The 26,741-nt window shown below is 40.1% G+C and overlaps 1 long non-coding RNA gene across 1 annotated transcript; it reads left to right on the top strand.

Moving 5' to 3' along the window:
• Window positions 1–409: 409 nt before the first annotated feature.
• LOC131357495 (uncharacterized) lies at window positions 410–25,657 on the top strand. Its single transcript, XR_009205275.1, has 4 exons — window positions 410–468; window positions 2,357–2,443; window positions 24,710–24,827; window positions 25,319–25,657. It is a non-coding gene; the product is annotated as an uncharacterized LOC131357495 (long non-coding RNA).
• Window positions 25,658–26,741: the final 1,084 nt, after the last annotated feature.

The raw sequence follows: 26,741 nt of genomic DNA, 5'->3' as shown, positions 1-26,741 counted from the left end.
AATTTGTTGAGAAATGGTTTGAAGAACCTGACAAAGGGTTTTAGGTGTTCACCTGGCCTCCAAATTCCCCAGATCTAAATCCGATCTGTGGGATGTGCTGGACAGACATGCTCGATCCATGGAGACCCCACCTCAGAACTTTTAGGACTTGCTACTAACATCACCATGCCAGATACCAAAGCACATCAATTTTCCTGCCTACATTTGACATTAAGAGCTGATGCTCAAAAAAACAAAATCTTGCTTCTGGGTCCATAAGCAGACTTGCATCTCACTGAAAGTGAAAATGTAAATCATTGTTTGGATGTAGTTTTTTGTTGTTATAAACTCCTTGTAGATACCTGAGATTTACATAAGAGTATTAGTCTTTAAGGGCTGTCTCCAAGTAATCTTTTTAGAAACTTAGATGCTGGCAGGGAAGAAACACAGAGCTACTACAATAGTGGACTTTAAACGACTGGATTACAGGTATGATTGTTTCATGATGGTCTGTAATATTTGCATAGCTTTTCTGATTATGGTGCCATGTCTCCATTTTCTTTCATCAATTTTATATAGATGTTGAAATGCTTCTTGAAAACATGCTTATCAGCATGTTGGTATATTATAATTTTCCAAAATCTGAAATAATTATGTTCCATATTTCATGCTTTTTTCCATTTTTAGTTTAAACAGACTATTTAAAGGCAATTGGGTTTTAAACAATATTCCACTAACTAAAACTGGAAAAACAAATAACAAACTGAAAAACTGACTATGTGGTGTTTAATGTTGTTCTTTTTTTTTTTTTTTAAAGTGATAAGCAGATACAGTAAACAGAACAAATATAATAAAGTTTTTGTAATGAAGCACGCGAGACTCGTGTAGTAGAATCCATTCGGAGATCTTTATTCACAAAATCGGCAGGCAAATGACGGTATCGATATGGGATAGCAAAAGGGTCAAAAACCGGAAAGCAAACACACTGTAAACCGAAACCAAAACACAAAACCGAACTCGTAGTCAATAAGCAAGGCAAGATCTACATCAATATGTAGATCTGACAGTACAGAGGATATAAACAGTCTACACACCTTTGTTAAAATGTCAGTTTTTTTTATTAAACTAAAATTAATTATGCCACCTTTTCTACCCTCAATGTACACTCAATGTGAAATTACAACATATAAAATGTAAAATAAAATAAAGTAACCTTATCAATAACCTAGTTGCATAAGTGCGACTACTTCTAAACTACTGCTTTATTGAAGCACATTTTGATTTTATTAAACTACTCAGTCTTTTGGGGTATGGGTCTCTCAGCATGGCACATCTTGACCTGAAAGTATTTTCCAAATCTTTCTCAGAAAAACATTTTAGATCCATCAAATTGTAATCTCCAGTCTGTGTACAGCCCACTTTAGGTCACCCACAGATTTTTTGTTTTATTTAGGTCTGAGTGCTGGCTAGTTCATTATTTTGGTTAAGCCATTCCTTTGCTGATTTGGATGTATGCTTCAGGTCATTGCCATTTAGCATGAAAGTTGGAATTCATTTTCATGTTCAGCTTACTAGCAGACATCTGAAGGTTTTGCACTGAAGGCAATGTATTTTTAGCTCTACATTATTTCCTTCACCCTGCCAAAAGCCCAGGTTGTTCTGGCTAAAGAAAAGCATCCCAAAACCATAATATTTCCACCACCATGCTGCACTGTTGGTATGGTATTCTTTAGGTAACCTGCTTTTTTGGAATTATGGAATTATTATTCATTTGTTAATCAACCACATCAGGCCACAAGACATTTTTTCACAAGGTTTAGGGTGATTTAGTTTAGCTTGGATTTTTTTTTTTGTGAGGAAGGTCTTCCACCCTACACCCTAGAGTTTCATGCCACCGCTATGCCGAAGACCCTTAACTCATCCTCTCCTTTACATCCTCAGACACTTGTATTTCCACACACTTAACATGTCTTAACATGTCTAGCAGTCATCTCATTATTGATGGCAGCTAACTAGCTAAAAAAATCCCAACAAGACTGAGCTGCGTTAGCTACCTGGAGATCCAGCTGCATTTCAAGATCTTATGATTTCTCTGCACAATATTTCGATCCCACATACTGTTAGTGTATGTACCCTCAGGATAGTTCTGGACAACTAATTATCCGCATTGTGTTACATTGCTAGCCTGACTTGGTCAAGCAGATTTGTCATTTACAAAATCATGAGGATCCCGTCTTCCACTAAACAAAGGCCACAAAGGCTTGTTCATTCCTCTGTAATCTTGAGATTCTACTACAGCAACTACAACTCAACACCACCCCACATTTGTAAATGCATAACTTTTCAACACTGTCAACTTTCTCCATACCATACATAGGAAAGGAAGCATGTTGTGAAATTGGACCACTTGGAGTGTGGTGGGATTTCCCCTGTGAAAACCTGTTTCCATTTATATGCTACAATGGTAAGGTTTTTTTTTTTTTGCTTGGTTTCTATTTGCTGTCTGGTTTATCAGACTATAAATAAAAGACTGTTCATACCAATCCATTAATACCGATATTAAAGATTTGTTTTTGTCTTTTTAAGGTTAGGCAAATTTATGTAAACAGGATATTTAACATATAGGAGAGAAATTCAAATACACTACTCACAAAAAAGTTTCGGGTGAAATTTCAGGATGCACCTAAAATGCACTATAACCTTTACAGGTGAACTTAATTTGACCTTCTCTACACTTTTGAATGCACATGTGCAACTGTTCAGTGTTTCAGTACTTTTTACATAACTTGCTGTTCTCTAACAAGGTGCTTAACGGCAAAATTCACAACTGGTGTTTGATCCATGAATCGAACAATACATTTTCTGGTTCAATTTGAATTGGTATTTAAACAGTCCTCTTCATCATGCTGTTCACATTTTGACATCATGAGACCAAGACGACACCTAACAATTGATCAACAGTACCTCGCCATTGTGAGGCATCAAACAGTATGTTCTCAGAGGGAAGTGGCCACTGAGCTTAGAGTGTCACAGAGTGTCATCAGCAGGTTGCGACAGAGATACAGAGAGACTGGAAGAGTCACAGAAAGGCATAGAAGTGGACGTCCTTTGGCCACATCCCACGTTGATGACCGCTTCATTGTGAACAGTACCCTGTGGAACCGGATGATGAATGCAACTCAATTTTTACATTTAAGGGAGGTGAGAGGCACCCAAGTGTCACGTCAGACCATTCGAAACCGTTTACATCAGCGTGACCTGTGTGCTAGACGACCTGCAAGGGTACCTGACCACACCACCAGGCACAGGCGTCGGGCCAGGGAGCATTTACACTGGTCGAGGGACCAGTGGGCCTCAGTGCTGTTCTCTGATGAAAGTCGATTCACGTTGAGCAGAAATGATGTTGGAGACATCAGGGAGAGCGCTATGCATCAGCCACTGTTGTGGTGGTGTGTCAGGAACAGCTGGACAGTTCCCTGCTAGGCCCAGAGAGGGCGCTGGCAGGTGAACCTTGGAAGCCTGCTTCTTTGTGTGTCTTTTGTTATGCCCTTCCCATTGTTCTAATCCTGATTGTGTCACCTGTATCCCATTAGCCCTAATGTCTACCCCTATAAATAGGGATCCTTGTGTTTGTGTCCTTGTCCATAATTGTTACCTGTACCGTGGTTTCTGTTTGGGTTTTGTTAAGTTCTATGTCCAAGTTAAGATCTAGGTTTTGTTTAGTTAACCACGCCATGTCTTGTGTTACGTTTGTTTCCCTATGTCGTGTCTTAAATGTAATAAAAGCAGTGCTTCACTGAATCCTGCACATGGGTCTCATTCCACCGTGTGCTGGTGTGTGCACACACACCACAGGCGTCTGGGTTCGAGCCCCGCATAGGGCGGGGGTCCCGGACGTTACAGAATCATGGACTGTCTTTGAGACCCAGCGGGATTCCCAGCTAGTTCCTGTATCCAGCAAGGATTTGCAGTCTGCTGGCTAGAGCCCTGGACAACCGGTGGAGGGCATCCGGCGGATCCTTTTCCCCGTTTCCCCCGGGAGGTGTCCCCATCTTCACTACGGTCGAGGACGTCGCTCCCTCAGGGAATTTATAAGGAGGACGTCACTCGACTTCAGGCCATGGGGGGGCACCCCCTTTTTATCGGTCCCACTGGAGGTGGGCTCCCACCACTTTCCAGCCGGGGACGCCGCTCTGCGATGGAGTTTCCGTGGAGGACGTCGCTCGGCACCACGGGTGGAAGACGCTTCCCTCCCGTCTCTTGCCATGGCCGGATGTCAACTTACCCCTGGGACCTGGGGCATCGCCGTAGACTGCATTTATGAACTACATCAGGCCTTGCATCTCCCCTCTATGAACTACATCTTCCGCCTACTCCTGAGGCGTCCCCTAGGCGGAGGTTGGGTGCTTCGGGAGCTGCGCCTTAGAGGAGGGGGTTATGTCAGGAACAGCTGGACAGTTCCCTGCTAGGCCCAGAGAGGGTGCTGGCAGGTAAACCTTGGAAGCCTGCTTCTTTGTGTGTCTTTTGTTACACCCTTCCCATTGTTCTAATCCTGATTGTGTCACCTGTAACCCATTAGCCCTAATGTCTACCCCTATAAATAGGGATCCTTGTGTTTGTGTCCTTGTCCATGATTGTTACCTGTACCGTGGTTTCTGTTTGGGTTTTGTTAAGTTCTATGTCCAAGTTAAGATCTAGGTTTTGTTTTCGTTTTGTTTTGTTAACCACGCCATGTCTTGTGTTACGTTTGTTTCCCTATGTCGTGTCTTAAATGTAATAAAAGCAGTGCTTCGCTGAATCCTGTGCATGGGTCTCATTCCACCGTGTGCTGGTGTGTGCACACACACCACGGGTGTCTGGGTTCGAGCCCTGCATAGGGCGGGGGTCCCGGACGTTACATGGTGTTACAGTCTGGGCAGGTGTGTCTACTCAATACAGAACTGCCCTACTTCTTGTGAATGGTACAGTGACAAGCCAATACTACCTGAATAACATCATTAATCCAGTCATTGTGCCCCTGCATGAACAATACAGGCCTAATTTCATCTTCATGGATGACAATGCTCCAGCTCATCGAGGTTTCATCATTAGGGAACGGCTGCTGGAGGCTGGGGTACCTCAAATGGAGTGGCCTACACTTTCTCCAGACCTGAATCCCATAGAAAACCCATGGGATCAGCTGAGTCGCCGAGTAGAGGCTCGTAACCCTGCACCCCAGAACCTCAATGACCTGAGGGCCGCCCTTCAAGAAGAGTGGAATGCCATGCCTCAGCAGACAATAAGTCGAGTCGTGAACAGCATGAGACATCGTTGTCAAGCTGTAATTGATGGTCAAGAGCACATGACAAATTATTGAGACATTGACATTTTTTGTTGTGGTATACCCACCACTGTTGTTGGCTTTTGTTTCAATAAATTGTTTGAGATGAGGAAATCACCATTGCATGCTTCTACTTAAATGCCCTACTTTCATGATATATCACTGTAGCATGAACTTTTTACATTTTCCATAAATTTCACCCAAAATCCAAATATCCTTAACTTTTTGTGAGTAGTGTTTGTAGTAGAGGTAACTTTTAAAAGTACAAAACAAAAATCACAAATTTTATATAATAAAACATTGTTAGGTAAGACATGTCATCTCATTTTTTCACATAAGAGGTAATTTTAAAACAGTCAAATAGAGACAAATTTATTTCAGCTTTTATTCACTATCACTAAGAATTCTATTAGTTTAAATGTTTACATACAACAAGGTGACTTTCAGCAAGAAAGTTTAAAACTTGGTCATAAATGGGTTTTCCAACAGGACAATGAAACTATGCTTCAACATTGGAACAAAATAGTTTAAAGACAATAAAGAGAAAATACTGCATTGGCCATCACAAAACCCTGACCTGATTTCTATAGAAAATTTGTGAACTAACATGAAAAAGTATTTTGAGAAACTTAGAAAAAGGCTTCCCTAACAATTTGGTTCTTGACTTTATCTAAGTGGATATTTATCTTCTTGAAGTATCTAAAAGGCAATCTAAATACCAAATACTATGGAGAATATTTTAAAAAATATATTGAAATAATTGGAAACTCACAGTGCGTAATGGGGAGTAAAACAGGTTGGGAATAAGTTGTATGAAACACAGCACTAAATATTACTTATATTACATTAATTATGTAATAACTTGTTTTACATAGTGTTTTAAGTAGTGTTTTAGAAAGACTGGTTAAAAATATATAAGCACCTCATAATTAATATCCAGTGAACACTTGGTTGAAGAGAATAACAGCCTCTTCCTGTTGGACCACTTTTTCATAGAATACATTTCAAATTTATGCTCATGTTGTACTGGAACTATCAGGGAAACATGTTTTGTACCTTTATTATGTACATTTTAATAGGAGATATTTTAAAGTAACAATGTAGATAACTTGTCCTTAAGCAAGTTCTCTAAAAGCAATTTAAAGGAACAGTACATACATTTTTCTGGGTAAAAGTTGCATAAAGGTACAAAAAATGTTGCCTTGATTATATTACTTCATACAACAAGTAAAAGTGGAAGCCTTATTTCCGTGAGGATATTTCTACTATACTAATCATACTCATTGTTATTCCACAGCTAATAACAGTTATGCTAACAGATATGTCGATGTCAGTTCTAAATCGAACTGGAAAGGAGCTCAGGCTTACTGCAGAAAGTTTCACACAGATTTGGCTTTTGCAATAACTGCAACAGATAACAGTGTCTTCCCTGTTCTAATAAATAATAAGAATTAAGACAAATAAACAATGTAACTCATCGTTTTTGATGCCTTACTTGTCATCTTTCATTTCAGCAGTTGACTAGTTTATAGTGTTTCCATCATGCTATTTCAAGCAGTGGTGTCACCTTGGAGATCACTTTATAAGGATCACCTCTATACGTGCTCAGGCCAACAGGTCTAGAGCTTAGACTCTATAGAGTTTACACAGCATAGTGCAAAAACCAACACACACACACACATACATACACACACACACACAAATGTAGATGGAAAAACATCCCAGAACACACAACATGGTTAATAATTGAGGCAGATGTGCTATACCAGCAGAATAGCACATCAGGGTCCACTTCTGTCAGCCAAGTGCAGGAATCTGAGTCTACAAGTAAGGACAGGCTCTCTAAAACTAGACAGTTGAAAATGGGAAAAATGTCACATTATCCAATCAGCTGCCCAGTTTCAGTCAGCCTCCAATCTTTAAAGGCATTTCAGGAAGAGGCTCAGTGATGATAACTTTGAACTTTATGAATTTTCAGATTATTTATTACTTTCAAGTGCTGTAAAATCCCAGCTTGTATAGTTTTAACTCTGTGTTCTGTTCATATGACAGCAGACCTCCAGCATGTCTTTAACCTGTTGGCACACAGTGTAGCTGTGTGGTTTGGTGGTGAGGTACTCCAGCACAGCCTGAGCCCCAGCTTTTACAACTCAGTTTAATATCAGGACACTAGCCAAAGAAAAACAGTATTGAGAAATGCACATGTAAATGTCCTGTGATACACACCTGAGTACAAAACATGAAATAAATTGTGCTATAATGTACATTAGCAATAATAATAACTAACTAAACTTCAGTTACTGACCTGGGTTTAGAGAGCAGATTCTTTTTTGAAGCGCCAGAAGGTCTGGAAGATACTGCCGAGGGTCATGATCCATCACCACTAAGTCCAAACAGTCCTCATCCAGGTGAGATGCTAAGCTAGAAATGGCTTCAGCTGAGGAGCAGGGTACCACCTGGAACTAAGGTAGATAAACACACGTTAATTGTAATGGTTTTGATCTAGATAATGAAGTTCCATGCGATGGTTTGGCCACAGAAAATAATGTACAAAATGTTTAACATAATGTTAAAGCAAATACAGTAATTTATTAATATATAGTTATGAGATTACATGGGAGAGCTAACATATAAATTTCATCAACATAATTAAGGTTGAACAATGCATTAGATCACAAGGTGTTATCAATGCCATAACAAGAATAACAGGTAAACTACTCACATGCACTTAAAGATGAAAAAGCGGCAATAAGAATTTCAAATAATTCAAAATAATCCATTTTATGGCATTTTGTGTGTGTGTGTGTGTGTTTAAAATTATTTTGTAGATATAAAAGCCTGAGTTGTTCGACTACCAGTGGGCCTGTGATTGGGTTGTCTGACACACTCCTCTGTGCACAATAGCACATACAGGTGGGCAGTTATCGCTGAGAAAGCTCATCTGCAAGTGCAGTGCAGGTCTACAGCACAACCACAGGGACAAAGTGGGGGTGTCAACTCTTGAGGCCAAAAAAAAACAAACAAACCCACAAACAAATACACACCACAGTGTCTATGCATGCATGAAATGAAAGATAGAGTTCATGTGGAATGCGTTTGACATCATTTGTTTGCTAATGAATGTTTTTCATTTAGCAGCACTTGAGTCTTCCCTATTTGAATTTTCTTGCTAGAAAAATGGCACTAATGTGGTGTTTAATGTGGTGTTTGTGTGTGTGTGAGACTTATCAGCAAGTGTACATCAAGCTTCCAAAATACAGACTGAGCTGATCAGGCTGGTAGACCATCTTTGCCAGCTAAAAAAATATAATTTTCAGCTTTCAATCAGGGCATGATAGAGATTTTGAAATTTCTTTGTTGTTGTGTTACTATCTTCAAAATAATTTGTCTATGGTGCACACTTTATGGCTAAAAAAGTATGTGGATGCCTATCTCTCACACTCAAAGACAATTCTTCCCACAAAATTGGAAGCACAAAATTTCATAACATTGAAATCTGTAAGTATTAACATTTCCCATCATTGCCACTAAGTAGGCCCAAACCTCTCCCAACAAGACAATGACCCTGTGCCTAAAATGAGCTCCAGGAAGCCAAGGATATGTTGGAAGACCACTAGTGGCCTGCACAAAAGCTCAACCCTGCTGAACACCTTTGGGATGAACTGGAAAACCGACTAATTGTTAGGCCTCCTTACCCAACAGAAGTGCCTGACCAAACTAATGCTTTTGAAGCTGAACAACCACAGATCCTCCCAGCCACATCTCTAATTTAGTGTAAAGCCTTCCCAGATGATTAGACATTATTTAAAGTGTAAAGGGGGACTAAATCTGGAATGGGATATTCAACAAGCACATAGGAATATAATAGTGAGGTGTCCACATACTTTTAGCCATATGTGTATCATTAGTAGTTATAATTTAGAAGCTTTTCTTTTTACCCACACTTACAGGTGAGATGTTAATAGATTGTTTAATAAATATGAATGTAATATATTTGATACACTTTGTTATCCATAAGAATTTAATTACGCAAAGTTTCTTTTGCAAGTTTAGAGATACCATATTTGAGGTGACCTCATTATTCTGACAAATGGCCAAAAGGCTAGGGAATGTTATAAATGTTCCCAAACGCCCAAACCCATCTCTTTGATTTCTGTCTGCCTGTGCTGACTGTAATTTTTATAGTTTTAGTCTCTTAAGTTTACTGATTATCATTGTCTTTTACTCTACTCATTCTGTCTCAATCAGTTATGCATTTGCATGCACAGAGTCACTGTCACATGTTTGCCATCTCTTTTGCTGCACTCAAACCTGATGATAAACCTGGTGTTGTTAGATCCTTGGACATAAGTTATTATTTATATTTATTTTGCATTAATTCTGTGTGATATGTATATAAACGTGTACAGTAGCGCTCCCAGATGGTTCTGATCCTATACCTATTGTAATGTTAAGGGATACAGGGTCAACGCAGTCATTAATACTGGAAAGTACACTGCCATTCTCGGCAAAGTCATACATGGGTAATAAATTGCTTATTTGAGGTATCGAAATGGGCTTTACTTCAGTATCATTGCACACTATTCATCTAAAATCTGACCTTATTTCTAGTCCTGTGAGAATCGGTGTGCATTCACAATTAACTGTGGAGAGTGGAGATATGATCCTAGGTAATAATTTGGCTGGAACCAAAGTCCTCCCATACCTGATCGTGTCTGTGGAGCCTTATGTTAGCAGCCAAGATAAAGTGCTGTCACAGTTCCCTTCTCTTTCTCTGTCATGCACTGTGACATGTGAACAGAGGAAGAAATCTGCTGATGTACTTGATCTTTTTAGTTTGTTCTTAGTTTAATCGCTGGAAAGTTCTGAGTGTAAATTACTTGTCCAACCACAAATGTCCTAGGGTTATGAGTATTTGAGAAAAAAAACAATTCTCCCTTAAAAGTGGGTGGGAAACAGTTAATTGCTGCTAGGAAATCTAATGTATCTTTAAACAAATGTATCAGTGCTGCTGCAGACAGAACACAAATTTCAAATGTGCCAGTAGATTTTTTACAGTGTGCTAATGCACTGGTGGAAGCCCTCAGACTCTGAAAGTGAGGGGGCTTATCAAATCGCTTTCCCTACTGGCTATCGAACTCAGATAATGAAACTGGCCCACAAGCACATTTGCTCGGGACACCTCGGTGGTACAAGAGCACAAGATCGTATTGTTAGACATTTCTTTTGTCAAGTAAGAAGTCTTTGGTGTCTGCTTTTGATCTGCACTGGTAACTGGCATCTGGTAACTTGCAAGTAAGCCTAATCATGTAATCCCTCAAGCCCCACTTCAACCTATTCCTGTCATGGGAGAGCCTTTTGAAAGACTCATCCTTGATTGCGTAGGCCCCTTGCCCAAAGCCAAGTCTGGTCCCCAATACATCCTCACAATAATGTATACATTCCGCTACCCGGAAGCCATGCCTCTGCGTTCTATCACCACAAAAGCAGTGGTTAAAGAGTTGGTTAAGTTCTGCTCTATGTCGTCTGGTAAATATCTGGATGTCCTGTGCTATGAGCATTGTGGACCCATTGAATGGCACGGCAACGAAGAGTGGTAGGGATGTGTGCTGGGGGGCACTCAGCAGGGGGGTCTGCATCTTGTTGTGCCTGGCGAATTTCTTCCATTATGTCCCATTGTATAAGGGCTACTATGACAGCCGGGTCCAAAATATCCCAGATCCCAATGTGAATGGGATCATGATAGAGTGAGAGGGCATCAGCTTTACTGATTTTGGATCCAGGAAGGAAAATTACCATAAAGTTAAACCTTGTGAAGAACAGGGCCCATCATGCTTGCCGTGGATTTAGTCACTTGGCCCCTTTAATGTACTCCAAATTCTTGTGGTAGGTGAGTACCTGAAAGACATGCCGAGCTACTTTCAGCCAGTGTCTCCATCCTTCCAAAGCTTCCTTGATGGAAAATAATTCCCTGTTACCACCACCATAATTTGCCTTTGCTGGGGTTAGATTACATGAAAAGAAGGTGCATGGATAGAGTTTTTCTGGATTGCCATGATGTTCAGATAGCACAGCTCCAATACTACAACAGGAGGTGTCTACCTCCATTATGAAGGGGAGATCAGGGTCTGGGTGTCAGAGGATAGGTGCAGTGGTGAAGCGTAGTTTGAATTTCTTAAAAGCATGAGCAGCTTCAGTCCATTTTAGTTTTTTGGGTGTCCCCGAAGCAAGGGGGTGAGCTGGGCTGCTATGGTGCTATAATTCCGGATTAATCATTGGTAGAAATTGGCAAAGCCAAAGAAACATTGTAACTCCTTAATACTGGAAGGAATAGGACATTCAGTTACTGCACTGACCTTACTAGAGTCCATTTCCACTCCCCTGTTGCTGATCCCACTTTTCAGCTTTAACAAGTAGATGATGCTGTAGCAACCTGTTCAATACCAAGCGTACTTGTGAGATGTGAGCTTCATAGTCCTTAGAATAAATGAGTATGTCATTGATGTAGATGATAACAGAGAGATTTAGGAGGTCTTTGAATATCTCTTCAGTGAATGACTGGAAGACTGCAGGTGTGTTGGTGAGACCATAAGGCATAACAGGGTCCCTGTAATGTCAAATGTGACAAAGTCAGTTTTCCATTCAGTCCCCAATAGTCAACGTACAGTCTCAATCTGACATCTTTTTTCTCCACAAAGAAAAATCTAGAGGCAGTGGGTGAGGTGGTGGGTCAGATGAAGCTTTCTCGATATATTCCTCCATGGCTTTAGTTTCAGGAGCAGAAAGAGGGTAATGTAGTGTTAGGTAACAGTTCTATAGCACAATCCCATGGGCGATGTGGAAGAAGTCGTGCCACTTTTTCATTGCAAAAAACCTTTCTTATGATTGTTGTATTCCCAAGGAATGGAAGTCATTCTGGATGTCTCAGGGCTCTCGATGGAGGTGTTGTAGCAAAGCATGTTGAGGAAATATCATCAAAAACATTGGCCTTGGCAGTGAGGGGACCACTAGGTGAGTTCTCTGTCTGTCCAGGATATATGTGGATCATGATCTCTGAGCCAGGGGAATCCTAGGATGATTTGGTTTGCAGGTGAAGAGGTGACGAATGAAACAATTTCCTCTATGTGGAAGAGGCCAATCTGATGGGTATGGTTTGCAACATGATGACACCACTCCCACTGGGTTGGTCATGATTCTTAGTGGGAGGGTGCAGCTTACTGTAGGAACCTGAATCCACTAATGCTGGGACAAAATAAGGGGCATCACCATAGATGAAGATGGGTAGCCAACTGAACACTAAGAGGGTACAGAAACTGGCTCACCTTGGTAGTTTAGGTTGCCAATTTCTCTGGAGAGAAGACACAGTGATGACAAGCTTGGCTGCAGTAAAAACATAGTTGATAATGCTGGCAGAGTAATCATTCCTCAGGTGAAGTCCCGGTGCGGCCTATCTGCATGGGCTCTGTTGTGGTTGTACTTGGCAGGATGAACCTAGTGTGGGTGTGCTGAGGTTGATTGCAAATGAGATTATCCAGGTGGATAGCCATGGCAAAATATTGGGCCAGTGTAGAATCCTCATCTCTACAAGCTAATTCCACTTGTAACACAGGTTGAAGACCTCTCAGAACACGGCTTTCAATGCAATATCATTCCACCCACTGTAGGCTGCAAGAGTACAGAATTTTACCATGTAGTCAGCTGCTGAATCGGTGCCTTGCTTCAACTGGAGAAGCTGAAAAGATACATCACAACTACCAGCAGGGTGTTCAAAAACATAATTTAAAAGCTGAGTGAAATGAGCATAAGAAGTACATACCTGAACATCTCCATCCAATAGGGCCGATGCCCAGTTCAGAGCTCATCCAGCAAGTAATGTCAGAAGGAAAGCACATTTAGGGTTGGTGGGAAAAGAACACATCACATTGTCTGAGAAAACCCCTACACAGATAAGGGGAGCCATCAAACTTATCTCGGAGAGGCATATGAGGTTTTTCGTAGAGCTGGTGTTAGTCAGCGCTTGGAGCAGTTGAGCAGTGGTATCCCGTAGTGCCGTTAGCTGCTCTTGAATGTCCGCCGGCCTAAGGATTCAGAATTCCGGAGAGGGTTCCCTCTGGTGGTCAAGGGGGGCATAGCGAGTGCATACAGGACACTTTGCCAACTTAAATACATTTTAAACAAATGGTGTCATGACCAAAGTTGGATTTGCCTACATGGCCAGAAGGAATTTGTGGCTGAGACTATTTGCATATCTTTTTGGGCTTTCAAAATAGCATCACTTTATATCCCTGTTGATAGGGATATTGCACTGTGGGGGTCTCCTCTGAGAATGTTCAGATGTTATATGGCTTTGAATAATTAGCAGCTTGAGTCTTGAATAAAAAGTGGATTGAGCCATTTAGTAATTGTAGGGTTTAAAAAAAAAAGAAAAGATTATTACTTATTACACTGTATGAGATGATCCTAATAAAAAATATGCTGAATTCTATAGTGGACTGTACAATAACATTTTTGTGTCTGATTATGTGAGGAATATCATCCTTCTGTGTTTAATTGGAAGTGTAAGCTGTTTCCCAGTATATGGAAAATGATGTCAAACATCTAATGCAATGTCATTTTTGTAGAAAACGTGAATTTAAAAATTTTTGAAACATAATTTACACAATGTGCAATAATTTAAAAGATGTTTGTAAGGCGTCTTGTCCACCTGGCTATCTTGATTTTTTTCTCAGCCAGTGTCAGCACTTGGTACAGTTGTGCTCAAAAGCTTACATACCTTGAGAGAATTTGCAAGATGTGTGCCATTTTCTGAGAAAACATAAGTGAGAAGGCAAAACAAATTTAATTTCTTTCTTAAAAGACTCAAGTTCATATGTAAGGCATAACAGAAGGGCACAATCAAACAAAACATGACAATAAAGTAAATGAGGAAATAATCCTTGCTCAAAATTTGCATACCTTTAGTATTTAATATTGTGTATTGCCCCCTTTAGCAACAATGATGGCATGCAGTCTTTTGTAATAATTGTGCATGAGATCCTTAATTCTCTCAGGTGGTAGAGCTGCCCATTCTTCCTTGCAAAATGCCTGCAGTTCCTGTAAATATTTTGGTTGTCTTGCACAAATCTCACGTTTTAAATCTCCCTAAAAATGTCTCAATGATATTGAGGTCAGGAGACTATGATGGCCACTCCAGAACCTTCACCTTTTTTTTCTGTAGCCATTGGAGGGTCAACTTGGCCTTATGCTTTGGATCACTGTCATGTTGGAACATCCAAGGGCATCCTATGCGCAGCTTTCATGCTGTAGAATGCAAATTGTCTGCCAGTATTTTCCGATAACATACTGCATTCATCTTGCTATTAAATTTGACTAACTTTCCTGTGCTGCTGGAGCTCACACAGCCCCAAATGATAAGAGATCCACCACCACGCTTTACAGTGGAGATGGTATACTTTTCACTGTAAGCCTTGTTAACTCGTCTCCAAAAATAAAGTTTATGTTTGTGACTATTAAGTTCAAATTTGAGGCTTGTCTGGGTACTGTCTGGTGTACTGAAAGCGAGCCTTTTTGTGGCATGGGTGCAGTAACGGCTTTCTCCTGGCAACTCGACAATGCAGGTCATTTGTGTTCAAGTACCTCCTTATTGGGCTCCTTGAAACACCACCACTTTTTTCCCGAGCAGCCTGTATTTCTCTTGAAGATGTTTGTGGGTTTTTCTTTCCATCCAGAACAATTCTTCTGGCAGGAGTGGATGAAATCTTTCTTGGTCTACCTGACCATGACTTAATATCAGCAGATCCTCTTATTTTCCACCTGTTAATCAGAGTTTGATCAGTACTGACTGGCATTTTCAAGTGTTGAGATATCCTTTTATATCTTTTTCCTGCTTTATAAAGATCAAATACCTTATTACACAGGTCCATTGGTAATTCTTTTGTCTTCCCTATGGTGCAGTTTCCAGGCAAGTCAGTGCATCATCTCATGAGCTTAGAAACACACTGACTATTTATGTGCAGACACTAATTAAAATTATATATGAGTCACAGGTGTGAAAACTTTATAATGTGGCCACACAGTCAAGGATATTTAAACATTTGATCAGGGTTGTTTGGGTGAATTCAGTTATCATTAGGTTTTAAAAAGCAGTCAAACAACTATGTGATAATTAATGACTTCACGTGACCACTTTCCTTAAAGAAAAAAATCTTTTGCATTATCAAATTTCCCAATTAAATGGCAATGTTTAACAATTTCTTTCAGGGAATGCAAACATTTGAGCACAACTGTAGCCCTGTTCCTCTTCTGCTATGTAAGCAAAGTTGTGAAGATTGAGTGCATGAAGTGTCCAAAATTTCACACTTCGTTTTGTTGGATGTGCATCATCAAGCACTTCTTCTTGCTTCTTCTTCAGTGTGAACACATTACATAAGTATGCAATTTCGAGCACGCCTTATGTTCTGCTGACATCATCAGTCAGTGCGATCTGAGCTCATGCAGAAAACATAGTTGTATAAACAAACATTCAAGTGACCATTAGTGTTTTTTGTGTTTCACCATTGGCAGTGCCACGTCTTTAGCTGTTTCAAGAGTTCCCTGTAATCCTATGCTGCCCTCCTTTTGGTGGCCTTTGGAACATCATCATAGCAGTGCTCACACTGCTGTCTTTGGGCACAGAGACACTAAATTGGTCACTGGTGAGCACTTCATGTGCAAACTAAGACCACGGATTGCTGCTCATGACCAAATAATTCATTTATGAAGTGCAATTTTTGTCTGAAACAGTAAAATGAAATGGAAAACGATTGAGTGTAAACCCAGATTTAGTTCTCACCAATCTATCTTCACGGATATTACAGAATTGAAGAATTCTACATTTAAAACAAAGATTTAAAATGCATTTGTAAATTAAAAGGACAGAATGGACAGGTGAGGGCTCCAAAAATGGCAGACAGGAGAGAGATATATTCTGATGGCTAGGGTGACAGAAAGGCTGGCAGAAGACATGCAGACAGATTTGGGCAGGAAGGCAGGCAGACAGATTCGGGCAGACAGATAGAACCCAGGTCTAATAATCTGCGCAGGGGTCATACAGTAACCAGGTATCAGACAGAACAGGCTTTCAGGTTATAAACAGGATCCAAGTCTTAATCCAGAAACAGTTCCAGGGTCAAACAGGTACTCACAGCTGGTTTCCAGCTCCTGATTCATGTGCTCAGTTTGGCTGTTGGGTTGTGGGTGGAAACCAGATGACAGGCTGACCGAGATTTGCAAAATTCGGTCCAGAACTGCGCGGTGAATTGGGGTCCTCTGTCCGAAACAATGTCCCTGGGGATGCCATGAAGCCTGAACACATGCTGAACCAACAGGACAGCAGTCTCTTTAGCAGAGGGAAGAGGAGAGAGAGGGACAAAGTGAACCATGTTAGAAAACCAGTCAACTATGGTGGGTATAGTGTTATTACTGTCGGAAGAAGGCAGACTAGTGATGAAATCTATGGCGATATGAGACCAGGGGCATCTGGGAACAGGTAATGGGTGGAGTAATCTACGTTTACATTTACATTTCTGGCATTTGGCATATGCTCTTTTCCATATGCCATATCTCTTATACAAAAGTGCTTTAAGTCTCTATCAATGAATACATTAACACTGGTTCAATAGGTTACAGACTTAGGATACCATTAGCCTAAAATTGTTTTTTTTGTTTTTTTTAAACATATAACAATACATAAACAGGGAAAGATAAGATCTAGTTTAAGTGCTTTAGGAAAGGGTAGGTCTTCAGACGTTGTTTGAAAACAGTCCGTGACTCGGCTGTACGGATATCTAGGGGAAATTCATTCCACCACCTCGGTTCCAGAACAGAAAAGAGTCTAGATGAATACCTACCTTTTACCCTGAGAGATGGTGGGACCAGTCGGGCAGTGCTAGTGGATTGGAGGGAGCGAGGTGCAGTGCAAGGAGTAATAAGATCTTTGAGGTAATATAGGGGCTGGTCCATTCTCGGCTTTGTAGGCAAGCATCAGTGCTTTGAATCTGATGTGTGCAGCTACCGGAAGCCAGTGGAGGGAATGCAGCAGTGGGGTGGTGTGGGAGAACTTAGGCAGGTTGAAAACAAGCCGTGCAGCTTGTTCTATCTCTCTCTCTATAACTCTTTGATGTCTTGACTTAGAGTTGGCCACCAAAAGCTCTGTTGCACCACAAACCAGGTGCAGGCTGACCCAGGGTGACATGTGAGCCAAGAGGAATGGCACCACTGTAGCACTTGAGCATGGAGATGGTCAGGAATGTACAATTTATCCCTAAGGCAGGCTGAGGGAGCGGGAGCATGGGCATTGAGGATCTGTTGTTCAACGTCTAGCTTGGAGATTTTCACATGGACAGAGCAGGGAAGAATATATTCAGGTTTGGGTTCATTCTCGGGTGGGTCAAAGTGTCTGGATAAAGCATTGGCTTTAGTGTTCTTGGAACCAGGTCAGAAAGAGAGGTGGAAATCAAATCAGCTGAAAAAGGGGCCCAACAAGCTTGTTGTGAGTTAAATCTCTTGGCAGTCTTCAGGTATTACAGGTTATTTTTACTGATCAGTCCAAACAATGAATGGATGCTCTGCCCCCTTAAGCCAATGACACCACTCCTCCAGTGCCAACTTAACTGCCAGTAATTCTCTGTCGTCCACATCATAATTTCTTTCAGCAAGTGACAGGCAATGGGAAAAAAAGGCACATGGATGGACTCAATTATGCTCATCGGCTCACTTGGAGAGCACTGCACCCACACCAAGGTCTGATGCATCCACCTCCACAATAAATTGTTTACGGGAATCAGGCAAGGTCAGAATCAGGGCGGAACTGAAATGCTCCTTCAGTGTAGAGAAAGCAGCCTGTGTGAGGCAGCAGAGCAGAGATCATGACATTATCCCAGAGTATATTTTCTACTCTTCCATGTTAGATAAAGAATGTAATGACTTTAACCCTTTCAGACCTGAATTATGATCCAGTGATGAAAAAAATAAAAGAATGTTATTTTCCTATCTGTAATACACCCAAATACAAGAGTCAGTATAAAAAAATTAAAATATCAACTTTTTATAATTACTTTATAAAATGTCCACTGCAATGGATGGTGGGTCATAAAAGATGTAAAATAGTGCCATTTGAACAGAATTTGTTGGTTTGTTTTTTTAATTTCTGGAGCATAAACTTGAAACATAAGGTTAAAATGCTATTGCAAGATGTCCAGCTTTTTATGTGATTATTTATCAACAAAAGAAACAATCAAACTCACTCACTATACAATATATTTGAGACTGACACTGAGACACTGAGAAGTTCTTGCTGTGTTCTTGGTTGCAATGTCTTTTTTTTTCAATGTTCGACGTGTGAAGTGGAAAAAAACATTGATGCCTTCATGAAAGCTTTAATTTTGGAAAGCTCATAAAAACTAGTTGTTTCAAGAAATTAATATGACAACTGGAGCTCAGCTTTAAGACAGAGCTAGTTACCACAAGTGTATGAATTCCACTTGCAGGATAAAATTGCTGACCATCTCTATATCTTTGTTTATCACACAACTCATTCTTGTCGATCATAAAAAGGCAGAACAACCCTTTCATGTGTAGATTTCTACACTGATGTCTCATTTGGAAGTAATACAAGTAAATCCCAATGGGAATTAAGGTTATAAGGCATTGTGCTAGGCTGATATGGGCTGAATTTCGTAGATCACTCTAGCTAGATCAGGTGGAATGTCTTTGGAGAGATAAACTCAAAGCCTGGTTAGGATTTACCTCTGCACATAGAAACTGCAATCAGAACTATAGTTTAATACTGTTTAAGTTCAAACCAGTTGCCATAATCTCACTGACAAACAGAATACAAAAATGTCTGCGTTCAGATCTCTTGAATGGCTGATTTTAACAAAACAGAAGTGTTCATTTGATATATTAAAATGTAGTGTACTTCACAATGCTGCAATTCATCTATGCTTACAAAACAGATCAATTATCTTGCACACTGATGAAACCGACCATAGTAAAGTCCAGCTCAAAACAAGTGATGCCCAGAAGGCTATAGGCCTTGCAAAGCCCTTTCCTCCCACCTCAACTGGCACACACTGTGCACGCCACCCCTGACTGCAGCATTCCTCCACCAGTTCAGTATATTTACCACTCTTCCGCTCATTGGCCTCCTCCATTCTCTCCTCCCAGTGTACTGTCAGCTCCAGCATGATGACTGAGTCTGATGTCAGCACAATATCTGGACTTAGAGAAGTTTCTGTAATGTTTCCTGGAAATTTAAGCTGTTTCCCCAGATCATCTCTTATCTTCTAGTCCTGTGCTGATACCAAGAGGCCCGTCTGGGTTTTTGACTTAGGGTTTGGATGATCTCTTGCCTTCACAAAGCAGATCTGGGTCTTACCTGTCAGAGAACATGGATTCTGCAACTGCCTTTAGCACTTGGTCATGGTGCCAGTGGTAGCAACCTATAGCTAGTGCTCTAGGCCAGCTGCTGAGGATCTTCCCTGGCGCAAAGGACATAATGGTGTTTCAACTTTGCCCCAACAGAAAAGGTTAGCTGGGCTCAGCAGGATATACACTGAGTGGACAAGGAACTAGATGTGAGATAGTTCCACTTTCCAAAGCTCCGTCCACGTGATCTTATGCTCCGTTGCTTGTTCCTATTTGGTCCACACACCCTGCTGACGCAGCCCTACCATCTGGCTTGTCCTCAGCTCCTCAACCGCAGCTCAAGTCAAGTCAAGTCAAAGAAGCTTTATTGTCACTTCAGCCATATATAGCAGATGCAGTAAACAGTGAAGTGAAACAACGTTCCTCCTAGACCAGAAGTGCTACACATAACACAGACAAAGTACAGTGACGCAGACAAACATAGAGCTAAACATAGAGATAAAAACTAAACTATACTTAAGGTGCAATAAAAACTAAACTATACTTAAGGTGCAAGAAATAAACTAGACATACAACAAAAGTGCACAGGATGACAAGACACGACAGTGCAGACAAACAACATATAGACCGACTTTTGTGCAAATAACAGTGTATACAGTGAGTGCAAATATGAAATTGCCACTATGTGCAATGACAGTGTATACAGTGAGTGCAAATATGAAATTGACACATGTAAACAGGATTAATATAAAAAATGTAAAGTGCAAACAGGACAATTTAGTATGTGTGTGTGTCTGTGTCTGTGTCCAGCACAGTTCAGTTCCTCTTGGAACAGTTCTCAGCTTTTGTGCATGTGTGTTATGTATGTGTGTGAGTATATGTCCAGCACAGTTCAGTTCTCCTGTTGAGGTCAGATCTTGGATGTGTGTGTGTGTGTCCAGCTCAGCTCAGTTCTCTGTTGAGATACCTGATTGCCTGAGGGAAGAAACTGTTTAACAGTCTGGTTGTGCGGGTCCGAATGCTTCGGTACCTCTTTCCGGATGGCAGAGTGTGTGTGAGGGGTGTGTGGGATCATCCACAAAGCTAACAGCACTGGATGCGTGTGGAGTAAATGTCTGTAATAGAGGGAAGAGAGACTTCAATGATCTTCTCAGCTGTCCTCACTATCCGCTGAAGGGTCTTGCGATCCGAGACGGTGCAATTCCCAAACCAGGCAGTGATGCAGCTGCTCAGGATGCTCTCGATGGTCCCTCTGTAGAAGGTGGTCAGGATGGGAGGTGGAAGATGAGCCTTCCTCAGCCTTCGCAGGAAGTAGAGATGCTGCTGGGCTTTTCTGGTAATGGAGCTGATGTTGAGTGACCAGGTGAGGTCCTCCGCCAGGTGGAGCACCAAGGAATTTGGTGCTCTTGACGATCTCCACGATGAACCCATCGATGTTCAGTGGAGAATGGTCACTCTTTATTCTCCTGAAGTCAAAGACCATCTCTTTAGTCTTGTCGACGTTCAGAGACAGGTTATTAACAGCTCTCTCTTCCACCAGGTCCCGCCTCTTACCTTATCAGCTGATAGAATTCTGCCCAGTCCTGCTCGACCAACTGCCACAGATCCCACCAGCACTCTGTGGTGCAGTCCTGATTCCACTAGGTGGGCTGCTTCTGTTTCCCTCCACTTTCATCTGGTCCCCACCTCAGTGCCAGCCTGGGAGACTTTCAGATCATTGGACTCTCTCTACTGCAGCAGCACTCTCACTCAGATTACCATGAACTCTTCACTCAGACTGCTGAATGGTAGTGCAAGATTATTCATGCTGCCATAGAGAGTGATACTGCTCAAGGATCTTGGTAAGATTCAAGATTCAAAGAACTTTATTAATTCCTTTGCCATGTTACAGTTGCTCTAATAAAAATATAAGAGATAAAGAAAGAAATATATACACCGTTATATAAACTATAAAATTGAGTAAATAAATACAAATACTGTACAAATAATAGTGTTGAACTGTAGTACACACAAGGCACACAAGGATTGTAAATTGGTGATAATTTTAACAAGTTATAATGGTAAAGTTGTATTGTACATGATAGAAAAAGGTGAAATTGTAATGTTCACGAAAATCCCAGCTACCTTCGAAGACTGTTAATCCTCCTCTCAAAGCGTTCCACAGTGGACAGTGTGAATTCATATACCAGCAGGGGAATAGGCTTTGAACTTACCCGGGAGTCCTGATTTGTCAACTGCCATCAACCATCTGTCCAGCTCCTGGTTGGTGGCTCTGATTGAAGCAGAGTCTTTCAGAGTGCAGTCGAATGTTTTCCCAAGACTCTTCACTGGCTTTTCTGTGATGGATGGAATGTGGGCACCCCCAAGAGAGAAGTGGAACTGGTCCATCACCTTACTTCTCTTGGAAATGGATTTCACTGGCTTAAAACACATCTGGGCCCATGTAATTAATTTTCCCAAACCTTGAAAAATCAAGGGAGGAAAGGCTTACTGAGATGGTGCAACTAGTGATAATGCCCAGACCAGACGGTGCCACTCGAATGTAATTGACCCAGAAGTGAACCTCAGATTGAAGTTGTCATAATAATTCATAATGAGGCTCTTGATGTTGCTCAGTACATAGTACCGATTCAGAGTCGTCTCCACCAGTGCATGAGGTATGGACCCATATGCATTGGCTAGGTCCAGCCACAGCACATCCAGGTCCCCTTTCCCTTCACACACCTCTCTAATCAGTTGTGTTACCACTCCATTGTGCTCCAGGCATCCTGACACACCTGGTATGCCCCCTTCTGTACCGAGGAGTTGTTGTACTGATTTTCCAGGAGGTACTCATTAGGCCGCTGTGCCAGGAAAAAAAATATCTTCCCCTTGACATTGAGCAGCGAGATTGTCCTGAACTGGTCGATGGTGGTTGAACACTTCTTCTTTTGGAATCCATACCCTTTCTGCGTATCTCCACTGTCTCTTTCCTTTAGTTGACTCTCAGGATCTTTCACAGTCAGATCATGAGCTTGGGACACCTCTTGTACACCAGATACAACACCCCACTGGTTCCCGGTGCTAAACTAAATCTGGCTTCAGAAACTGATTTTTAAAAATCGCTTAGTTTGGTCTGAGCTAAACCAGTACTTTGACTGAGCCAATTCCAAAACATAACAAAATGAAAAACAGTTAATACTGTAATTTTTCACATGATCTGTATTGAGGCCTAAAATAGTAAAATAGTTCTTTTAATAACTATAACTTAATAACTCTTAATAATTTATTGTTATTTTGATAAAGCCATATTCAGTGTTATATATTATCAATAAAGTAAGTAATTATCCTGTTTAAAAATGCACAGCCATGCTAGCTGCTCAAATCCCATGGCTAATCTGGGTTAGCTAGCTAAACTGTTTTTTTTTTGTTTTTTTTTTGAGTTCAGCACAACAACAGCAACAGTCCTATGTATTTGTCTAAAGCATAACTTAATGCAGTAAGGTTTATCCTTAAGGAAATATGAAGCCATTTTAGTACAGTCTGTGAACTAGGCAGTCAAGATGTTGCAAAAACAGCTAGATTTAAGGAGGTAAGGTATTAATATTAGGCTCATCAGTTATGAATGAAACCTTGATTAGAAAAATAATTGCGGAAAATTGTGAACAGTCCACGTATACAGTTTGTTATGTAGCTTGAGTAAAGATTTAATTACTAGTGCTTTAGTTTTAGCTTAGATGCTGTTCTTCTTTAGTCTGTTGGTGTATTTAGTACACTCTCTCAGTACGCTCTCTTAGCCTTGTGCTACAGACTCCACCATCCCTTGCTAATTCTGTAAGTGGGTCATGATGAGTAGAAGTAGGACATTTTCCATCTCTGAAAATTGTGTTCTGGGTCAGGGATACGCTCTTGGGAGCTGGAGTCTTTTTGCTTATCAGGGGATACTGGTAGCTACATGCCTGCTACATACTTACTACACACTACACAATTGCATATCAACAGGAATCCTCCCACTATTTCTCATGCTCTGCCTACAATTACTGCTCTCATCTGCCTAACCCAATTTTCTCTCATAGTTCTGCATTTTACTGGAAAATGAGAAGAGTCAGACATAAAGCTAAAAGAAAGGCCCTAGCAGACAAACCAGAGCAGTGCATGCTGTATCTTTTGGAGCAGGGAACACATGGCCTGTAGAGCTGAGTACTAACACTAACATCTGATCCCTAATATGCAGAGTAGAATTATCATATAACATATAGGTTTCCTGTCATATATATATATATATATATATATATATATATATATATATATATATATATATATATATATATATAATGGTAATGAGACATCTTTTTATAGGCCATCAGTTGGTACTAAACCAGCTGATATTAATTTGTATTGACAAGGGGCAGGATTGCTTTCTAATTACTGATTAATTTCAGCTGATGTCTTGGCTTTCCATACCTTTTTGCACCTCCCTCTCGTCATGTGTTCAATACTTTTCCCCTGTGTCATTTTACATTATTACACATAACTTAATTTATATTCATCGATGGTTTGATTTCTTTCTGCACATGTGAATTGTACTGTATGGGTTGTTATCAACATCTGGTGAAAATTCCATGTCAGTAGCACCTTTAGAAATATATTTCCTGAGATTTTAGACATTGTATGTTTCTTGACCAGCCTATGTATGAAAGTTCTTCTAACGGTTGTTCGAGTTCTATTTTGCCACAAAGAAGGGACCATTGATGCGTATGTCATCCAGCATGATGGGTCCTTGGTTTCATTCTAGCCATTCCATTCTCCTCAGCCACAGAAAGTCTTCGGGATTTTGGGGAACTGTGTGTGTGTGTGTTTGTGTTTGTACATATGTACAACATAACAAAACAAAAGTTACAGTAGAAAAAAAACATTTCCAAACCATTTGACAATGTAAACAAAACATAAACATTATTAGTGAAGCTATCTTAAGTAGCCTTTATTTGTACAGTGAAATTCTTTCTTCACATATCCCATACTTAGAGTGTTGGGGTCAGAGCAAGGGTCAGCCACGATGCAGTGCCCCTTGGAGGGGGTTGGTGGCAGCTTGGCAGTGGCTTCAACCCTGATTTTCCAATCAATAACCAAGAGCCTTAACCAGGTGAGCTACCACAACCCCTTCATGGAGGGGAATTGAGGTTATAATTTCTTTATACATGAGGCATATGCAAAAATATTTATATATTATTAAATTATCTGTATACATTTTTAATTAATTTGGGTATATAAAACTGAAGGTATAAGCCTGTTTTACACATGGAATAATTTCAAGGATACTTTTAAAGGTAGGCAGTATTTTATAACAGTAAAACTAACAGGACTGGTTTGAAATAGTATTTATGATTTATTAATGTTTTTGAAACTACACCTACCCTTTTTTAACAGTTGTGATTTAACAGGATTTATGCACTTCAAGTGAATTTAATGAACTGTGTGTACAAATACTTTGTTTAAATCATATGTTTAAAGCATTAAACAGAAAGTGTAAAAAATAAATAAATACACAACTAAATATGTCTAAGATTTAAATACATCTTAATTACAATTTAAATATATTTTCAGAATTTCATTTTTTTCAAAATTTTCTTTCAGAACGATAGTGGCAGTGATGTGCATCCAATACAACAGTGAATTTTCTTTAACATCTTTTTTTAAGCATGTGCAAGATGCTTTGTTTAGCATTTTAATGAATTTACATTAAGATTTGCATAATTCCTACTCTGTGTGGCTCAAGGTCAGGTACTAACGTCATTATTCTGGATATTTGTCATTTTCATTTATCACTTTCTTTTTCTAGTTGGTAGTTCTACTACAGGTAAATACAGCTTGATTGCAAATGTCATTATAGACATTGTGAACATTATACACTACAGCATTGCATTTATTCCTAACCATTCAGTAAACAGAATAATCTGAATTTGTGTGAATCAGGCAGAGCAGAGTATTTTTGAACAGTGTACCTGGTCAGCAGTTTCTTTTCATTGATGAATAGGTTAGAATGATTAAATGCAACTGTCTTGTTATCTTATTGTCATATATGTGTTATATTATATTATAATTTTAATTATATAATAATATAATTATATAATAATTGTGTTATATTATTGTTATGCATATATGTTGCATCCATACATGTGCATGCTATTTTAGCACACTAGCCTAACATTAGTGTTTCACTGTTTTTCTGAACTCTGTATTCTGAAAGCATGGCACAAAAGCTTACTTGATCTTGAACTTGATCTTGGACTAGTATTAAGCCAACCAAAAGCTGTAGATTTTGTTTGTTAATAAAATTTATTCAAATATTTTGAATCTGTTTGTTTATATTACTCAAATGGCAAGTTATGTATGAAAGCAGCTGAGATCTGTTTACATCTGTCTAGATTCTCTGTTATCATGGAATATTTTAAGTTCCTTTACAGGAACTGGTTTGTATGATTTAGCCGAATTAAATAAAAATGTTTCCAGTAACTATTGTGCATTGTGATGCATTGTACCCACAGGAATGCATGGAGGTGGCAGTGTTCTACATTGTGGTTGAATGCTCCAGGAATTGTACTTCACTGATGGCAGCATGAGTTCATAACTAACACTGCTAATACTAAAATACAAAATATCAAAAGATAAGACAAGACCATCTCTCTATGCCCTCGGTTGCCAGGCACTCTTTCAATATGATAATGACCAAAAGCATATATCCATGGCCACTGCTGCATTTCTGAGGGAGAACAGGGTGAAAGTGATTCAGTGGCCAAGCATGTTACCCAATCTCAACCCAACTGAGACCTGTAGGGAGTTCTGAGAAGACATCTAGCATCCAGGCTCTAAAATAGCTCACTCTCCACAAATGGAGAGCGACCAACTTGGCAGTATGTTGCCAAGTTGTTCACCCTATGAAGAGAAGAATTAGTGCTAGTCTGAAAACTTAAGGAGGCCATACAAAATATTGCAGTGGAATATGAGGTTTACTCATTTAAAAAATGCATTTTTTTCCCGATCCTGAAGGTGTTGGTGA

Source organism: Hemibagrus wyckioides, linkage group LG08 (genome assembly GCF_019097595.1).
Source record: "Hemibagrus wyckioides isolate EC202008001 linkage group LG08, SWU_Hwy_1.0, whole genome shotgun sequence".
Taxonomy (NCBI): Eukaryota; Metazoa; Chordata; class Actinopteri; order Siluriformes; family Bagridae; genus Hemibagrus; species Hemibagrus wyckioides.
This window is presented reverse-complemented; position numbering and strand designations above follow the sequence as displayed.